We start from the raw sequence: 15,277 nt of genomic DNA on the forward strand, positions 1-15,277 counted from the left end.
AAAAAGAAAGTGATGTTCTGAGAATGATTCTTTAAGAAGAGTTAGTGGTAGGCTCTGTCTAGCAGAGGGAGAATTTGAATTTGGAGAGCACTTAGGAGCATTTAAATAATATTATGACCTCAGGCAGGTCTAATGGAGTTAACAGTCAGATCTGAGGTCAAACTTCAGCTTTGTAACCAAGTAGTCATGTAACTTGGGCCAGGAAATGGCCTCAGTCCCCCAAGATATGGATGACCCTGATCTAAATGACCTCCAAATTCCTTCAAGTAATAACGTTCTATGAGTAAGGTAATACAGAACCTGGTGTAGTACAACAGAAATAGGAATGGAAAGTAGAAAATGGGAATGAGAGGCATTTGAAGAGGTGGATTCTATTCACATTTCTCAATAGGACCTCTCCTGGTATTTCGGGCTCTGCAATTCTTCCGTGTGAAAAACTCCTCCCAGCACTGCTGGGATTTCAGCATCTCTCGTCCTTTCCCACTAAGTTTGAGTAACACCTTGCAGTCATTATGACAATCCACAAGTCCCATGTAGTTCCAAATTATTCCTAGAGGATTCTGACCACTAGACTTCCCTCATCCGCTATCCTGTACATAATAACCATTGTGAGTCTACTTTAACTAATATTTGAATATAGTAGAGAACTGAAAGACTATCGAAACCATTAACAGCCATAGAGGATTCATGTTGAAAAAAATTATGGTTCATTTTGGATATGTTGAATTTGAGGTGCCAGTGAGATATTCAGACACTCCATTTGTATATGGGCAGTAAGGAGATTAGAGAAAAAAACAGCAACAGCAGTTCAGTAATTTGTCTACTTAAGCTTGAGAGAGAAAGGAGATGTTTCTTGTTCAGGTATTCAGATATTTTATTAAATAAAAGGAATTGTTTTGGCCTTGCTAGAATCTGCCTACCTGCTACCCTCCCATTGAAACTTACCTCTTGGGCACATACATGTATCAGATGCTTGCCGGTCACTTCACATATATATTTTACACTGTCATTGTGTATCAGAGAGGTTGAGTACCTTGTTCAAAATGACTTATACAGTGAAGTAGCAGAAGAGGAAGATTCAAACCCAGTTCTGTCCAGCTCCAAAACCTGGGTTCTTTTCTCTACAACAGTGTGACAGTTAGCTGATTTGAATTTTAAAAGTCTATGTTGACATGCAAATTGGTATTATATATTCATGTATTACTCCCACAAGGCCTTCTGAGGCACTATGCTTAAGGGAGAGTGACAGGTGGGAATTCTAGGCGCCATGCTAGGCGGGTCAGTTGCAAACCATTCTGTATATAAATCCCATCAGGGAACATAAGCTACAGTTCGAACAAGGACAGGATTATTTAGGCCTGTTCGATTCCTTTACAATACCTCCCCAATGACAAAAATAGATCCTTTTTGATCATTGTAATGAAAATCTCAGATCAGGGTACATGACTCAACATTATGGAGGACTGTTTTCCCTAAGCTTACTGTTAAGCACAGCACACACTTGTGTGTCCTTTAGGTATGGCTTTATTCTATCCATTTTCTACTTGATTATGCATGTTGTTGGTATGATTCCTGCATCCGTATGTGATGCTTAGAGGTGGCAAGGGCTCCACGACTTTTGCAATTATTGCTTTATGGCCCTAATTACATCTAGTAGATGTTTTAAGATTAACTCCACTAACCTCTATTTGCCTTTTTATACTGAATTCCTTCTCTTTGGCTCTTTCTTTGTCTTTGTCTTTGTCTTTCTCTTTTTCTTTCCTCCCTCCTTTCCTTTCTCCCTCCTTTCCTTCTTCCCTTCTTCCCTTCCTTCCTTCCTTCCTTCCTTCCTTCCTTCCTTCCTTCCTTCCTTCCTTCCTAACAGCATCATGAGGACACACAAATCTAGACTTCAAAACTCTTGGTTTTGACGCTGTCCTGTCACCTAAAACAGTGAATTAATCATTTTTTTCCCCTTTATTCCCTTCAATTTAATAGGTCATAGGCTCTGGATTATACTTCACCAGTGGACAAAGAGAGATATCTGATAAGAATAAATAAATGTGACTGATTTTAATCACCACTATATAGTCCCATTGGTGGTTAATATTAACATTTATTTTCAATGTTTATAAAACAGAACCTTGGACGCTCATATGATATAAACAACAAATTATATATTTCAATATGTTTATGAACATGTAGATGTTGCAAGTTGGCCAGGTTGAGTTCAATTGGTTGATAATTTCATTTCTGTTTTGTATAATGGTTTACTGAGGAAAGGTACATTTTTAAAAAATTGCTCTCTCATTAAGCTCCTGGAAGAAACATCTGTCTTATGATGGTCTCAGGTGTCTTGTGTAGTTACCTACGATACAGTAAATCATTCAATGAATGCTTGTTTCTTGAAGGATATGATTTGGACAATCATATCAACATAAAAACATTTATGTGGTCCAGGTTAGAGGATAGAAGAAAAATAGCTGCTTTAGTCACACGGAGTAGTCCAAATGAAGATTCAAAGATAAAAGAAAAGAAAACCAAAACACGTTCTCTCACTTTCAGAAGTTACAATAAAATGTGATTACATAATATGTGTTAGTTATAGTAGGTACAATCAAGCCCTAGAAACCCAGTGAGTTTATATAAGACCATTTCCAAACAGGTCCACAGCTCTAAGAGTAAGCAGAATTCTAAATGGAAGCCAAAACAGGTATTCCTATCCTCAGAGAGAGGTAGACAACAATGACTTTCAAAGTTTAACATGGCTAATCTTGCTAATTCTATCAGGTAAAAATGCCTTGATCTTGGGCGATGCCTACTCTGGATGTATCTATTAGTTTAATCTGCATATATAAGCATATATGTAACATGTATACACTTTTAATCATTTGGATTTTGACTTATTTCCTGGTCAAAGAATGATGCATATTTTTGTCTCACTGCAAGTAACAGTTGTAACTGCAAGTAACAGTTGTAACTTGTCATTGACTATTAATGCAAAATTAATCTAATTAAAATATCCCTTTAATGAATTTAGTGGTGCACTTCCAATAAATAATCTCTGACTGTCTTTATATATGATCATAACGGGGAAAAATCAGTATTTTGTTTCAGATATGCATTTTTCTAGGAAATACATATCTAGCAAATGATTGTAAATGTGTAAGATCAGATGTTAATTCTAAAGGTCAACCTTTTAGGATTGTGATACTGTGTTTACCCAGCAATAAATATTTAACAAATAGTATATATCATTATTGTCATTGGTAAATTATTTTCTATGTATCCATGCCCTATATACATCCCAAATATTAGCTCCTGGCTGATGCAAGGCATCCGATATTTAGAGCTGCCTTGTCTTTCAAGATTCAAGTAAAAATTTGTCTAAAAATCCTACTTGCAGTATCTCTGGGGATTGTCGGTATGGGGCTTGGTCAGACTTAACATTTTTCCTAGACCCCTCTGTTCTGCATTTCTTCTAAATCTTTAATTACTTTCATGTCTTACAGCTTTCAGCTATTTTGCTCTCTCTCCCCTGTGTAACCCAGTTATAAAACAAAGCCCCTTTCCTTGATTACTTTAACACACCACAGAGAGAGAGAGAGAGAGAGAGAGTTATGAGCTTGTATGTTAAGAAAATTTGAAGGTTTCATCTAAGTATTACATACATTTCAAACATTTTCCTAGTGAATATGAGACATTCCTACTGCCATTCTCATCAATGGGAGAATCCCACTAGCCAACTCTTCTTTTGTATCCTCAACAACCACACCTCCTGATATATCCCCAAACCCATCCCCGGAGTCCAGCTTCTTTTCATCTCCAGACCGCTTCCTCTCTTCCTCTTGGCTACCTCTGTAAGTGAAAATGTATTATGCAGAGCTACCTACCTCTTTTTGTAGAACTCTTTTTTTTTTTTAAAGATTTTATTTATTTGACAGAGAGAGACACAGTGAGAGAGGGAACACAAGCAGGGGGAGTGGGAGAGGGAGAAGCAGGCTTCCCACGGAGCAGGGAGCCCGACGCGGGGCTCGATCCCAGGACCCTGGGATCATGACCTGAGCCGAAGGCAGACGCTTAACAACTGAGCCACCCAGGCGCCCCATCTTTTTGTAGAACGCTTACTGCATTCTAGTAATGTTCGGAGGGCTATCATTACAGAACCAATACAGATCCGTATGTTATTTTGAGAAATAAAATTATCTTTTCCAAGATAATTCTGATGCCATCTTTGAACTAACAGGTTTTTCTCCTCTGATTAGATGTGCATTACCCAAGGTTATACATGCATATGAATGAACTGTGTATGCATATATATTATACTTTCATCTTATTTTTATTCCACCTCTAGCATTTTATCCCTCTATAGTTAATTCCTGCTAAAAAATGTAAATGTTCCGATTTCCCTAAGCTTTATTTAAGTTACTAACTTGGTGATGCTAAAACTCACTTTCAGTCTGTTTTCTCCTTGCACTTAATGATTGAGCATTCTGCTGACACTTCTCACCACTCTGTCCTTCCTTAATCCTCTTGGCTCAGTCTCCATTGTGCCCCTCTGCTGAAGGGACTCACTAATTCTCTTCTTCTAGGAAAATCCTTTGTTTCTTTTTCCTCTCTATGAACATTCTTTTCATTTTGAAGCTCTTTCCCCCCTTGAGTTTTGCTAGTATTTGGCACCGGTGGTTATCCCCCGCTTGATATCAATTTCTTACGTTTTACCACCCATGCTTTTCCTTGTGCTTTTTGTGATTTCATTCTCTAACATTCCTCTACCTTTATTCTCACTCATAAATAACTCATCCATTTGTTTTGGTCCAACTACCACCTCTAGACAAGGGTTTCCCAGATCTACAATGCCAGTCTCACCATCCAAGATGACCAATTTCTATCTTTACCTTTTCCTCTTCACATGGCAAATGATGACAACATATCAGATATGATCTTTATAAAGAACAATCCTTCTGGATGGCAAACTCCATGGGGCAAGGAGTATATTTTCTCCATACTTTTTAAACCTTATTACATCAAGTGCATTGATGGGTATCCAACAGGTGTTAAATGACAGGTGAGCTATAGAACTAAGCAAAATGTACTCTAATGGTGAGTCATTAAGAAAGTCACACAGTCTTTCCTCCTATAGCTTGCTACTCTCTTCCTGATGTATCCTCCCCCCACCCCGGCTTTTAAAGCTCAATTATTAATATGAAATAAATGAACAGTCAGGGAAAAAGAAATACTAAAAATCACTATTCATTCTGAAGCCCACCCAAGCTGAGCAATGGAGAGGTGACACTCTGCATCAGCCAGCATATCTTTAATTTCTCCCTGCTCCAGCTCCTATTATCTCTCTCCTGCCACAGCTGCATGCGGCTATTGTCAGTGGTAAAGATGAGACATCTCTAATTAGAGGGCAGGGTAAATTGCTTTTATCTACTTTTAACATGCTTTTACATGGCACCTGGTACACAAGCCTTAGCTAGGCAGCCATAATTTGAAAAGCAAATGAATGCTCAGAGAAATACGATACGTTTTTAAAAGAAAATTAAATATATAGAGTCACAAAATCAACATGGTGGAGACTGCAGGGTTTTAGAGCTGTCAGAGACTTGTACACTTATGTATTATAGTGAATTAAAATAAGCAGTCAGGGTCCATGTACCCTGCAGAGTCCAGTGGCCCTGTCTTTCTTTTTCTGTTGGGAATAAATGGTGAGATTTAAAGTCTAGAAAAATTATCAGTGCAAGAAGCAAACGGATGAAATGGTGAATGAGCTAGAGTGATGATGGTTAATCTTAAGTAACATTTTTTTGGATATGTGCCTCTCTTAAAGTTATCTCCTTGGCGGTCTAGAGAGATTTTTAGGTGAAAGAGGAAGAATTCGACAGAATCTTTTTTTACTTATATACATCTAATCACCTTCATAATAAATAAATCTATTATGTATGAGTTTCTGTTTCTGGTTTTAGATTCAATTTTTATTTCTTTAGTATTCCAGAACATTTTCAACAACCAGGCAATTTATCAGCTTTTGAAAAAATAAAACAAAGAGATTTCAACCACAGTTAGAGCCATGGTGTGTTGGACAGGAATGCCATTCAATAAAAATACCTGACATTTATTATTGGTTAGAATACAGATCCTATAGTTTGGGAGTCTGCATCTTATACAAACTCCACAGGCTCCTCTCCTTCTGATCATTATCAGCAAAAATGCATCAAGTGTTTCCCTTCAACAGCATCATAGAGATCACGTGCTCTGCCCTCTGTGCCATCATTCTAGCCCTGCCTCATGCATAAGTTCTATTACTGCTACAGGAGCTAGGGTATTGCCCTCCAAACTTGGACTCCTTATTTCGTTGGAGATTCCCTGATTACCGACTATAACGTCCAGGCTGTAAAAACTGGCAGCTCTAAATAATAACTGGGCTACTGTGTTTATTTATCGCTGCCTTGGAACAGAAAAACAACCAGAGTCCTTTAGTGCATTGGGTAAAAAGGACTTTCAGCTAAGAGAACTGTAAACACAGTGGTTCTGGCAGGGGAACTGCCTGATTAGGGATCCCTAGTTTCTTCAATTCCCATATGTAGGCATCTATATGCATACAGAACTTGTGAATTTCTTTTATTTTTAATATAAGTGAGAGGTTATATTTTAAAAGGCTAAAATAAGAGGCATATTGTAGAAGTTATCTCTAATTTAACTAATTGAGCCACATGCAAGATTTGAACCTGTGCTTTCACTGTATTAAATACTACTTAGACTATATTGATTCCTATTTTACTCTTTGTAGTAGTCATTATATGGTTGGTTAGAGAGTTCTCTACCTTCCATGCACAAGTCAGGATTGCACTTTCTGGCCCTTCCATCAATGGGTATGCCCATGTGACTATTTCTGACCAGTGATGCATGAGCAGAAATGGCAGTTAATGGCTGATGTGAGACCTTCCGGAGCTCTCTCCCTCTTTCTGCCTAGGCAACCAATAATGTTCAAAATGGTGGCTGATCCATCAGTTTGGATCTGGGAGTGAAAACCAAGGTGAAGAATTCAGAACTGCTGTGTTTGTCACATCATATAAACAAGAAACTGAGTTTGCTGTTTTAAACCACTGAGGCTTGAGTGCTTTTTGTTATTACAACATTATTTTGCCCACACTGATAACTACACTATTGTTACTCTTTTCACACTCTTAGTGTGGTTCCACCTGCTGTACTTTTAATTTATCTCCCTCAACACACTTTGATTATAGTACTTAACAACTAAATTACATTTATTCCCTTCTTTATTGGTTTACAATTTTCTTGAGGACAGAGGCCTCTCACTCATCTTTATCTTTCCAGCCCTTAGTATATTGCTGCTATTCCGTAGATGCTCAACCCTGGATTTGAACTGAATTCAATTTATCCTGTGTCGATGTTTCATCTCTGTGTTCAAATGGTGAATGAGCTGGAAGTGGCAGTTAATTTTAAGGAATATTTTTTTGGATATGTACCTCTCCTAAAGTTCAAAAAGGCAAAAATGATAGAGTCAGTCTGATGTAATAGAATATACATTAAATTTAGCAGGTTTGGCTTTAACTTCTGATTCTAGCTGGGTGACATCCAATAATTCGTTTTGGAAAATATTTATTAGTTGTCCACTTATGCTATGCCAAACAATATTCTAGACCCTGAAAATACTAAGAGTAATAAGTGCTCCTGAAGAATTAACAAGGTCATGGCAGGTCACATGAGTTAGATTTGTATCCTCTAATAAATTGGACAATAATATCAACTTTACTTAATAGATGTGTTGTAAGATTTGAAAGAAATAATATAAGAGCTTTATAAATTTCAAATCATTTTATAAATGTAAACATGATATTTTATTTTAAAATTTTGAATATAATACTTGTTTACTAATAATTATTCATGTAGATATGTTTAATAGTGCACCATTCTATGTATGAGATGACTCATTTCAACGTGACTAATCTGGCCCATGAGGGAATAACTTTAAAGCTATTGTAAAATTTTAGATTAGTGTTTTAGTTTGGAAGAGGATGCATATGTAAAAGAAAAACAAGAGCCACAAATATACCTTTAGTTTGGCAGAAAGCAAGTTCTAATTTCTAATTTTAAAAAAGCCAACTGTTTTCTGGAAATAGGAATTAAGTAATTAAAAGTGGCTAAGGGGTAGGAAGGGAGGCAATGATTGGGCCTACCAGGTGACATAAATTGTAACCCCTTGGGCGCCTGGGTGGCTCAGTTGGTTAAGCGACTGCCTTCGGCTCAGGTCATGATCCTGGAGTCCCTGGATCGAGTCCCGCATCGGGCTCCCTGCTCGGCAGGGAGCCTGCTTCTCCCTCTGACCCTCCCCACTCTCATGTGCTCTCTCTCTCATTCTCTCTCTGTCAAATAAATAAATAAAATCTTAAAAAAAAAAAAAAAACATTTAAAAAAATAAATAAATAAATAAATTGTAACCCCTGGTCATAAAATGATTGATACAAATGCATATAATTCATTCAAAGGAGAAACACTTTGTGATTTTTGAATATAAAGAAACAATATATATTCAAAGACAAATTTGTGCTTAATGTGCCAGAATCAACTAATATATACATAAACACCTACCAAAAAACTACCTTAAGTTTTCTGAGCAGTGATTTAATGGTGCATTGCCTAAACCGTAGTTTATTTCATAGTATCTCAGTGGCAGGAATGAGGCTGCCTCACAGGCTCCTAGAGAAATATGCATGCTCTATTTGATGTAGCAAATACATAAATTTATTTATTGTGCTTTTTAGATAGGTCATCAATAACTACTTTTGGGATTTACTCATTTATTCATTAATTTGTTTATTCAGAGAAATGTTAATTGTCTCATTCTGTTCCAAATGTTGTGTTGGGCCCTGTAAATACAAACGTGAGTTTCACATAGTTTCTGCCCTGAAAAAGCTCATGACGTTTTGCAAAGGTTACTGTTTTGTACAAAGATATATATTAGGTTGAACTTTGTGAAATTGGTACAGTCATGATAAAATTAAAAAATAAAAAAAACACCCTGTAAAATGAAGATTTAGCTCTTAAGAAGACTAAAAATCTAGTTGGATACAAATGAAACAAATAGGTAAGTGTGTGACTTCTTCATACTTCTTAAATCTTGTTATAAGTAATAAATTGACCACAATTTAATAGCCCAGCAGTATTTTCTGTGCTTATGCATATTCTGCATAGCAGGGCTAATATGTCAGAGGGTATAAAATGTCCTGCAAAAGAAACAGGTATCTCCAATAACACATGTAAATTCACAGGAGAATTTGGAAACCTTGACCTAATAATGAGATTTTTTAAAATCTTCCTTTTCTCTGAGACAGGTACTCAGCAGTACAGCTTAGCCTGAACTCTATAGATAGAAGAAATTGCTATGGGTTTGGTGGTGACAGTGTGAACTGACTGTCTTTGTTATGTGAAGACTGGGCTAGGGGTGGGAGGGAGCCAGGCAGGGCCATAGTCCACTATAAGATTCCAGGACAAGGGAACTTTCCAGAATGCTCGGTGAGACGCGAAGGAGCGGCGGCTGCCCAAGCTGCGCCCAGCAACGCGCTCCTTCCCGCTCCCCCACACCGGCCTCGGCCCTCTCACCGGCTATAGAAAATGGTGAAAGAAACCACTTACTATGATGTGTTGGGGGTCAAACCCAATGCCACCCAAGAGGAATTGAAAAAGGCCTACAGGAAACAGGCCTTGAAGTACCACCCTGATAAGAATCCAAATGAAGGAGAGAAGTTTAAACAGATTTCTCAAGCTTACGAAGTACTCTCTGATGCAAAGAAAAGGGAATTATATGACAAAGGAGGAGAACAGGCAATTAAAGAAGGTGGAGCTGGTGGTGGTTTTGGCTCCCCCATGGACATCTTTGATATGGTTTTGGGAGGAGGAGGAAGGATGCAGAGAGAAAGGATAGGTAAAAATGTTGTGCATCAGCTCTCAGTAACCTTAGAAGATTTATATAACGGTGCAACACGAAAACTAGCTCTGCAAAAGAATGTGATTTGCAATAAATGTGAAGGCCAAGGGGGTAAGAAAGGAGCAGTCGAATGTTGTCCCAATTGCCGAGGTACTGGAATGCAAATAAGAATTGATCAGATAGGACCTGGAATGGTTCAGCAAATTCAATCTGTGTGCATGGAGTGCCAGGGCCATGGGGAACGGATCAGTCCCAAAGATAGATGTAAAAGCGTGCAATGGGAGGAAGATAGTTCGAGAGAAGACGATTCTAGAAGTTCATATTGACAAAGGCATGAAGGATGGCCAGAAGATAACATTCCATGGTGAAGGAGACCAAGAACCAGGACTGGAACCAGGAGATATTATCATTGTTTTAGATCAGAAGGACCACGCTGTTTTTACTCGGCGAGAAGACCTTTTCATGTGTATGGACATACAGCTGGTTGAAGCACTGTGCGGCTTTCAAAAGCCAGTATCTACTCTTGACAACTGAACCATCGTCATCACCTCTCACCCAAGTCAAACTGTCAAGCATGGAGATATCAAGTGTGTGCTAAATGAAGGCATGCCAATTTATCGTAGACCATGTGAGAAGGGTCGCCTAATCATCGAATTTAGGGGTGGTGTTCAGTGTCAGACCTCTTAATGGGGCCAGTGGATAACACTGCCGGCATTTTATATGCAGTAGTGAATGAGTGAAGCACTATAATCATAGCTTACTACTTGCTATTGTTTTTGTTTTAATATTCAACTATAGTAGTGTTTTAAAAGTTAAATGAAGAATAAACTCAAATATAAAAGCTCAACAAAAAAAAAAGAGAGATTCCAGGACAAGTTGGGGGCAATTGCTGCTGCCTTCCATTTCATTCTGTCTCCATGTACAACAGCCTTTTAGATGAAATGGATCTGATCTTCCTTCAGCTCTCTGTGTGAGTCCTGACTGGCCTGGGCTATTAGGGCAGCCTTCCTCACCTTCTCAAAGTTACTGATTCGGGGGCGCCTGGGTGGCTCAGTTGGTTAAGCGTCTGTCTTCGCGGCTCAGGTCATGATCTGGGGTCCTGGGATCAAGCCCTACATTGGGCTCCCTGCTCAGCGGGGAGTCTGCTTCTCCCTCTCCCTCTGCCTCCTTCCCCCTGCTCATGCTCTCTCTCTTTAATAAATAAATAAAATCTTTAAAAACAAAAAAGTTTACTGATTCAGGAATGAGCTTGTAAGCCAGGCCTAATCCAATCAGTCACAGTATCCTCCTAGTGATAGGGTTTGGTTCAGGGAAGGGCATATGATCTGAATTGCTCTAATCTGAGAGTTGCACTGGACTCCTGTTTGGTGGTTAGAGAAAAAGAAGGTATCTCTCTCCTCGAATGTGAACCAAAAAGCACATACCTCTGAACTCTACTAGTAGCCATCTTGTGACAAGGGAGAAACCATTTTATAAGCAACAGAGTGAGGGTAGAGGCAAGAGAATGACAAGGTGATGAAGCCAAAGACCTGTGACGCTGTGAACTCTTATTTTTTTTTCCACCACCCCCTAACGTCAATAAAGTCCTGTTAATTCAGTAGTGTTATCATGAATTAGAGATAGGCCTAAATGGATCTGGGACAGAAAAGATGGTGTCCCCTCCCCACAGCTGCTATCACCAATAAAACAACTATGCTCACCAGGAGGGTCATTAATTGTAGAGAGTTACCTGATGAGACAGCTGGAGGGGAAGAAGGAGAGACTGCCCCCAACAAGTGTGTAGCCAAACCCTAGGAAACTCTCAGAATTATCTGGACAACACTTAGTGAACAAAGTTAGTGGGGCACTTGCCATTATACAATGGGCTACTTCAAGATATTATTGTTGAGAGAAATTGATTTTCAATCCATTATCTCAGGTGTGCAATCATATGTAATCTGTGTACTTTCTGTAACTCAATCTAATTTGTGTCTTCCTCCTGGAAACTTAATGCAGTCAATTCTAGAATTTCTTATTTAAGTCACTGAAGGATTTTTCCTCTTATATAAATCCTTCCTCACTAAGTGTTAGAATCTCTTTATGACATTTTACAGTTCTTCTCTTTAAGATTACTTTACAATATGTAGCAATTTTTTTTTTTTAACCCAGCATTGTGGAGTAGAGAACAAAGAGATCATAGGTTGGTATGATCCTCAGGTATGGCCATTTCCCATCTGGATTCTGGTGACATGATTGTTCTCTGTAAGCCTCCACTCACTGGTACCCACACTCTACCCCTTGGTCATGGTACTAAAACCCCAGATACGGTCTTTCAGCTTTTTTCATGCTTCCTAGCCTTTTCTTCTCTTCTCCTCTCTCTTTTTCCTCTCCCCACCAAGACCAGAGAGTATTAGAGTTTAGTTTTGTATTTTTCCTCTCTATGCCATAGTAAAAATGAAATGGGTTATGAACATTCTTTTTTCCCCAAATCCATGGCTTATACAACAATTTGGGCTTTGTGTCCTAGAAAGATGACAGTTAATTTCATTTGTCTTTCTTTGCATTTGCCTGTGTCTCACTTCTCTATGGTGCTGGAGTCCAGGGTCTAGTTTACGAGAGAGAGAGAGAGAGTATGTGTGTGTGTGTGTATTATTTGGGATGGAGGTGAAAAGGTATTTCAGGGATTAATAAACATCCTTGGTAAATATTATACCACTGCAGCCTATACAGTGGTGGTAAAATATTTACAAAATGCACATTAGTGTGAAAATGCATGGCATAGAGATAAATGTCCTAGAATGTCAGAGAAAAGGAGGAATTCAGTGAAAGCCAGGGAATCAGGGAAGTTTTCATAGAGGACATGGGAATTCAGTGAAATTACAATGGACATATCTAATATGTCAGGGAATTCTAAGATAGAAGAGCAATAGAAGCAAAAACACAGACGAGGGAATAAATAAATGTGCCCGTGGAAAAGTTAGAAAGTTCACATGAGTCTTTTGCTGATATTTAGTGGATGGAATCAAGAAAACATATATGTGGTTGAGTTGGGCTATAAAAGATCCTGAAAATGAGGCATATTGGTCTAGATTTTATGAAGTAGACACTTGGCATGTACTTGAAAAGTTTATTATATAATTATATCTGTCTTTTAAAGAATGAGTACATGGTGTTTAGTGACTTGCTCTCCAGTGAGTACATCAATTAAAAAAAAAAAATTAGGCAAAGAATTAAAGAAATGGCAGAAACATGGGAAAGTTACCCAAGCCTCTGCAACAGACATAACTTAGTCCAGCTTCTGGTCGGCAAGGACCAAAGTGAACTTGATGTCTGTGTGTTCTGGGTCAATATTGCATTATTACAATTAACTCTGACTCTTCTTTAGATCAGTCATCCAATGGCCAAAAGTTAGAAATGTTCCCAAACCTTTCTTCAATGGACCCAGCCAATTCCTGTATTAGAGGCACTTTATGCTACACATGTACACTATAAGTAACTGTCCTTCTAGAAGTAGAAGTTGTTTGCTGTTCTTACCAGGTAAACCTTACAACAAAAACATTTTTCACTAATTATTTCAATTTTTAAAATTAATATTAAATTTATTAAAGGTATAAGCTCATAAGCCTAGTTCTTCCTTGACCTGTTAAATTCAAATTATATAATAAAATTTAAGAACTACTGCATTAGAATTAACACTAAGGTAGTTAAGGCTGATCTCAAATTTTGAAAAATGACCATGTTCCAAAGTGAGGTTTTAGATAGGATGTAAACTATATCATGTTACTGTATTTTAACAATCAGTGTTAAGAGGGCTTTTTAACTTGAGTAATTCATTTTACTTAGACATTTTGAGCTGCCTTAATAAATTCAATTTTTTAATTTCCTTGTTAAATATTTCACATTTTTTGATTAACAAATAAAATTTACCTGAGTAGTTAAGTAATGCTTGTAGAACTAATACATTAAATTTATGGATATGGTGAGTCTGAAGTTATCTTAAATGTTTCGGTACTCTTTAACTTATAGATTCTCATAACTTTCAAATAAAAATGGCAACCAGACACCATCACTCAATCACATGTTTAGAATTAAATCTGTTAGGCTAAATTCTCTTGAGTATTACAAGTTCTTAAGTTATCAAAAATACATAGATCACTCCTAATCACAAAATATTGAGTTTATGAGTTTGACTTGGTTCCTCATTTCTCCACTTAATTCTACCTTTATTCCAGAGTTAAAAAATATTCACTCAGGAAACCAATTGTGTCATTCCAAATAATTTGGAGTTCCTTTTCCAGACAAACTCTTAAAGTTGCCTTCTCAGTTAGTCTTGTTGTTTTTCAACCAGAGATTGTGGCCAATGTGAGAACTGGGGATGCAGATTTATGAGGATATTATCCTCAAGATCAGAAAGACAAACTGAGCTGCAAATGAAGAGGTCTCTGTTATTGGGTCTATAGTAAAGTTGCACTTCGCTAAATTCTTTTTATTTAAAAAAGCTGGCAATCCACCCTGAGATTAACTAACTTCCTTTATACTGCAGGGTTTTTTTTTTTTTTTAATTTCTTTGGCTCTTTTAAGATATTAAGTGACATCAGATTGGATTTAGCATTTTTCCTTTTACTTTTCTGGCTCCATATCATACTTTCTAAGATCATTCTAACATTCAAATGACAATACCAAATGGTGAAATGTTGTCTAAGCAAAGTGTAAGAGAAAAATCTGCCCTCATTTTATATTCCTTTAATATACCCATAAACCCGTTACACATTATGCTCTGTTGAAATTCAATGTATCTTGAGAATATTATGGTGAACAAAAAATAGTTCTTGTCCTCAAGGAATATAAGTCAAGGTAGGGAAATAGACAAGCAAAGAAAAAAATTGCAAAGCCTTGTATAAGTGCTAGCTCTGGAACTAATGGGAAAGAAGACTGAATATTATCTCCGAATAATCAAGGAATTCTTTCCAGAGGAAACACTTTGGTGGTTGCATTAACCCTTCAAATCACTTTAAGGCTTTCTATTGGAGTAGTGCTGAAGAGTAGCTCTCAGAGTGCAGTCTCCGACTGGAAACAACATCAGCATCATCTGGAAACTTGTTAGAAATACCAGCTCATCACCCCACCTACTGAAACAGAAACTCTTAGGTGGGTCCCTGCAATCTGTATTTAATAAGTTCTCCAGGTGATTCTGATGCACACTGGAGTTTAGGAACTACTACATTAAGAATACCACCAAGATAGGTACAGTCGATTACAAATTATGTGCATCTGAGACTGACCATGTTCAAAAGTGAGGTTATATATGGGATGTAAACACTGAAGAGTTTTATATACAGCTGATTCCTTAGTGAAGACCACTAATTC

The 15,277-nt window shown here is 37.6% G+C and overlaps 1 pseudogene; it reads left to right on the top strand.

The window, feature by feature from the left end:
- Positions 1-9,608: 9,608 nt before the first annotated feature.
- On the top strand, positions 9,609-10,618 carry LOC118015404 (annotated as a pseudogene).
- The last annotated feature ends 4,659 nt before the right edge of the window (positions 10,619-15,277 follow it).

This window comes from Mirounga leonina, unplaced genomic scaffold (genome assembly GCF_011800145.1).
Source record: "Mirounga leonina isolate KUSES-001 unplaced genomic scaffold, KU_Mleo_1.0 Mir_165, whole genome shotgun sequence".
Classification (NCBI taxonomy): Eukaryota; Metazoa; Chordata; class Mammalia; order Carnivora; family Phocidae; genus Mirounga; species Mirounga leonina.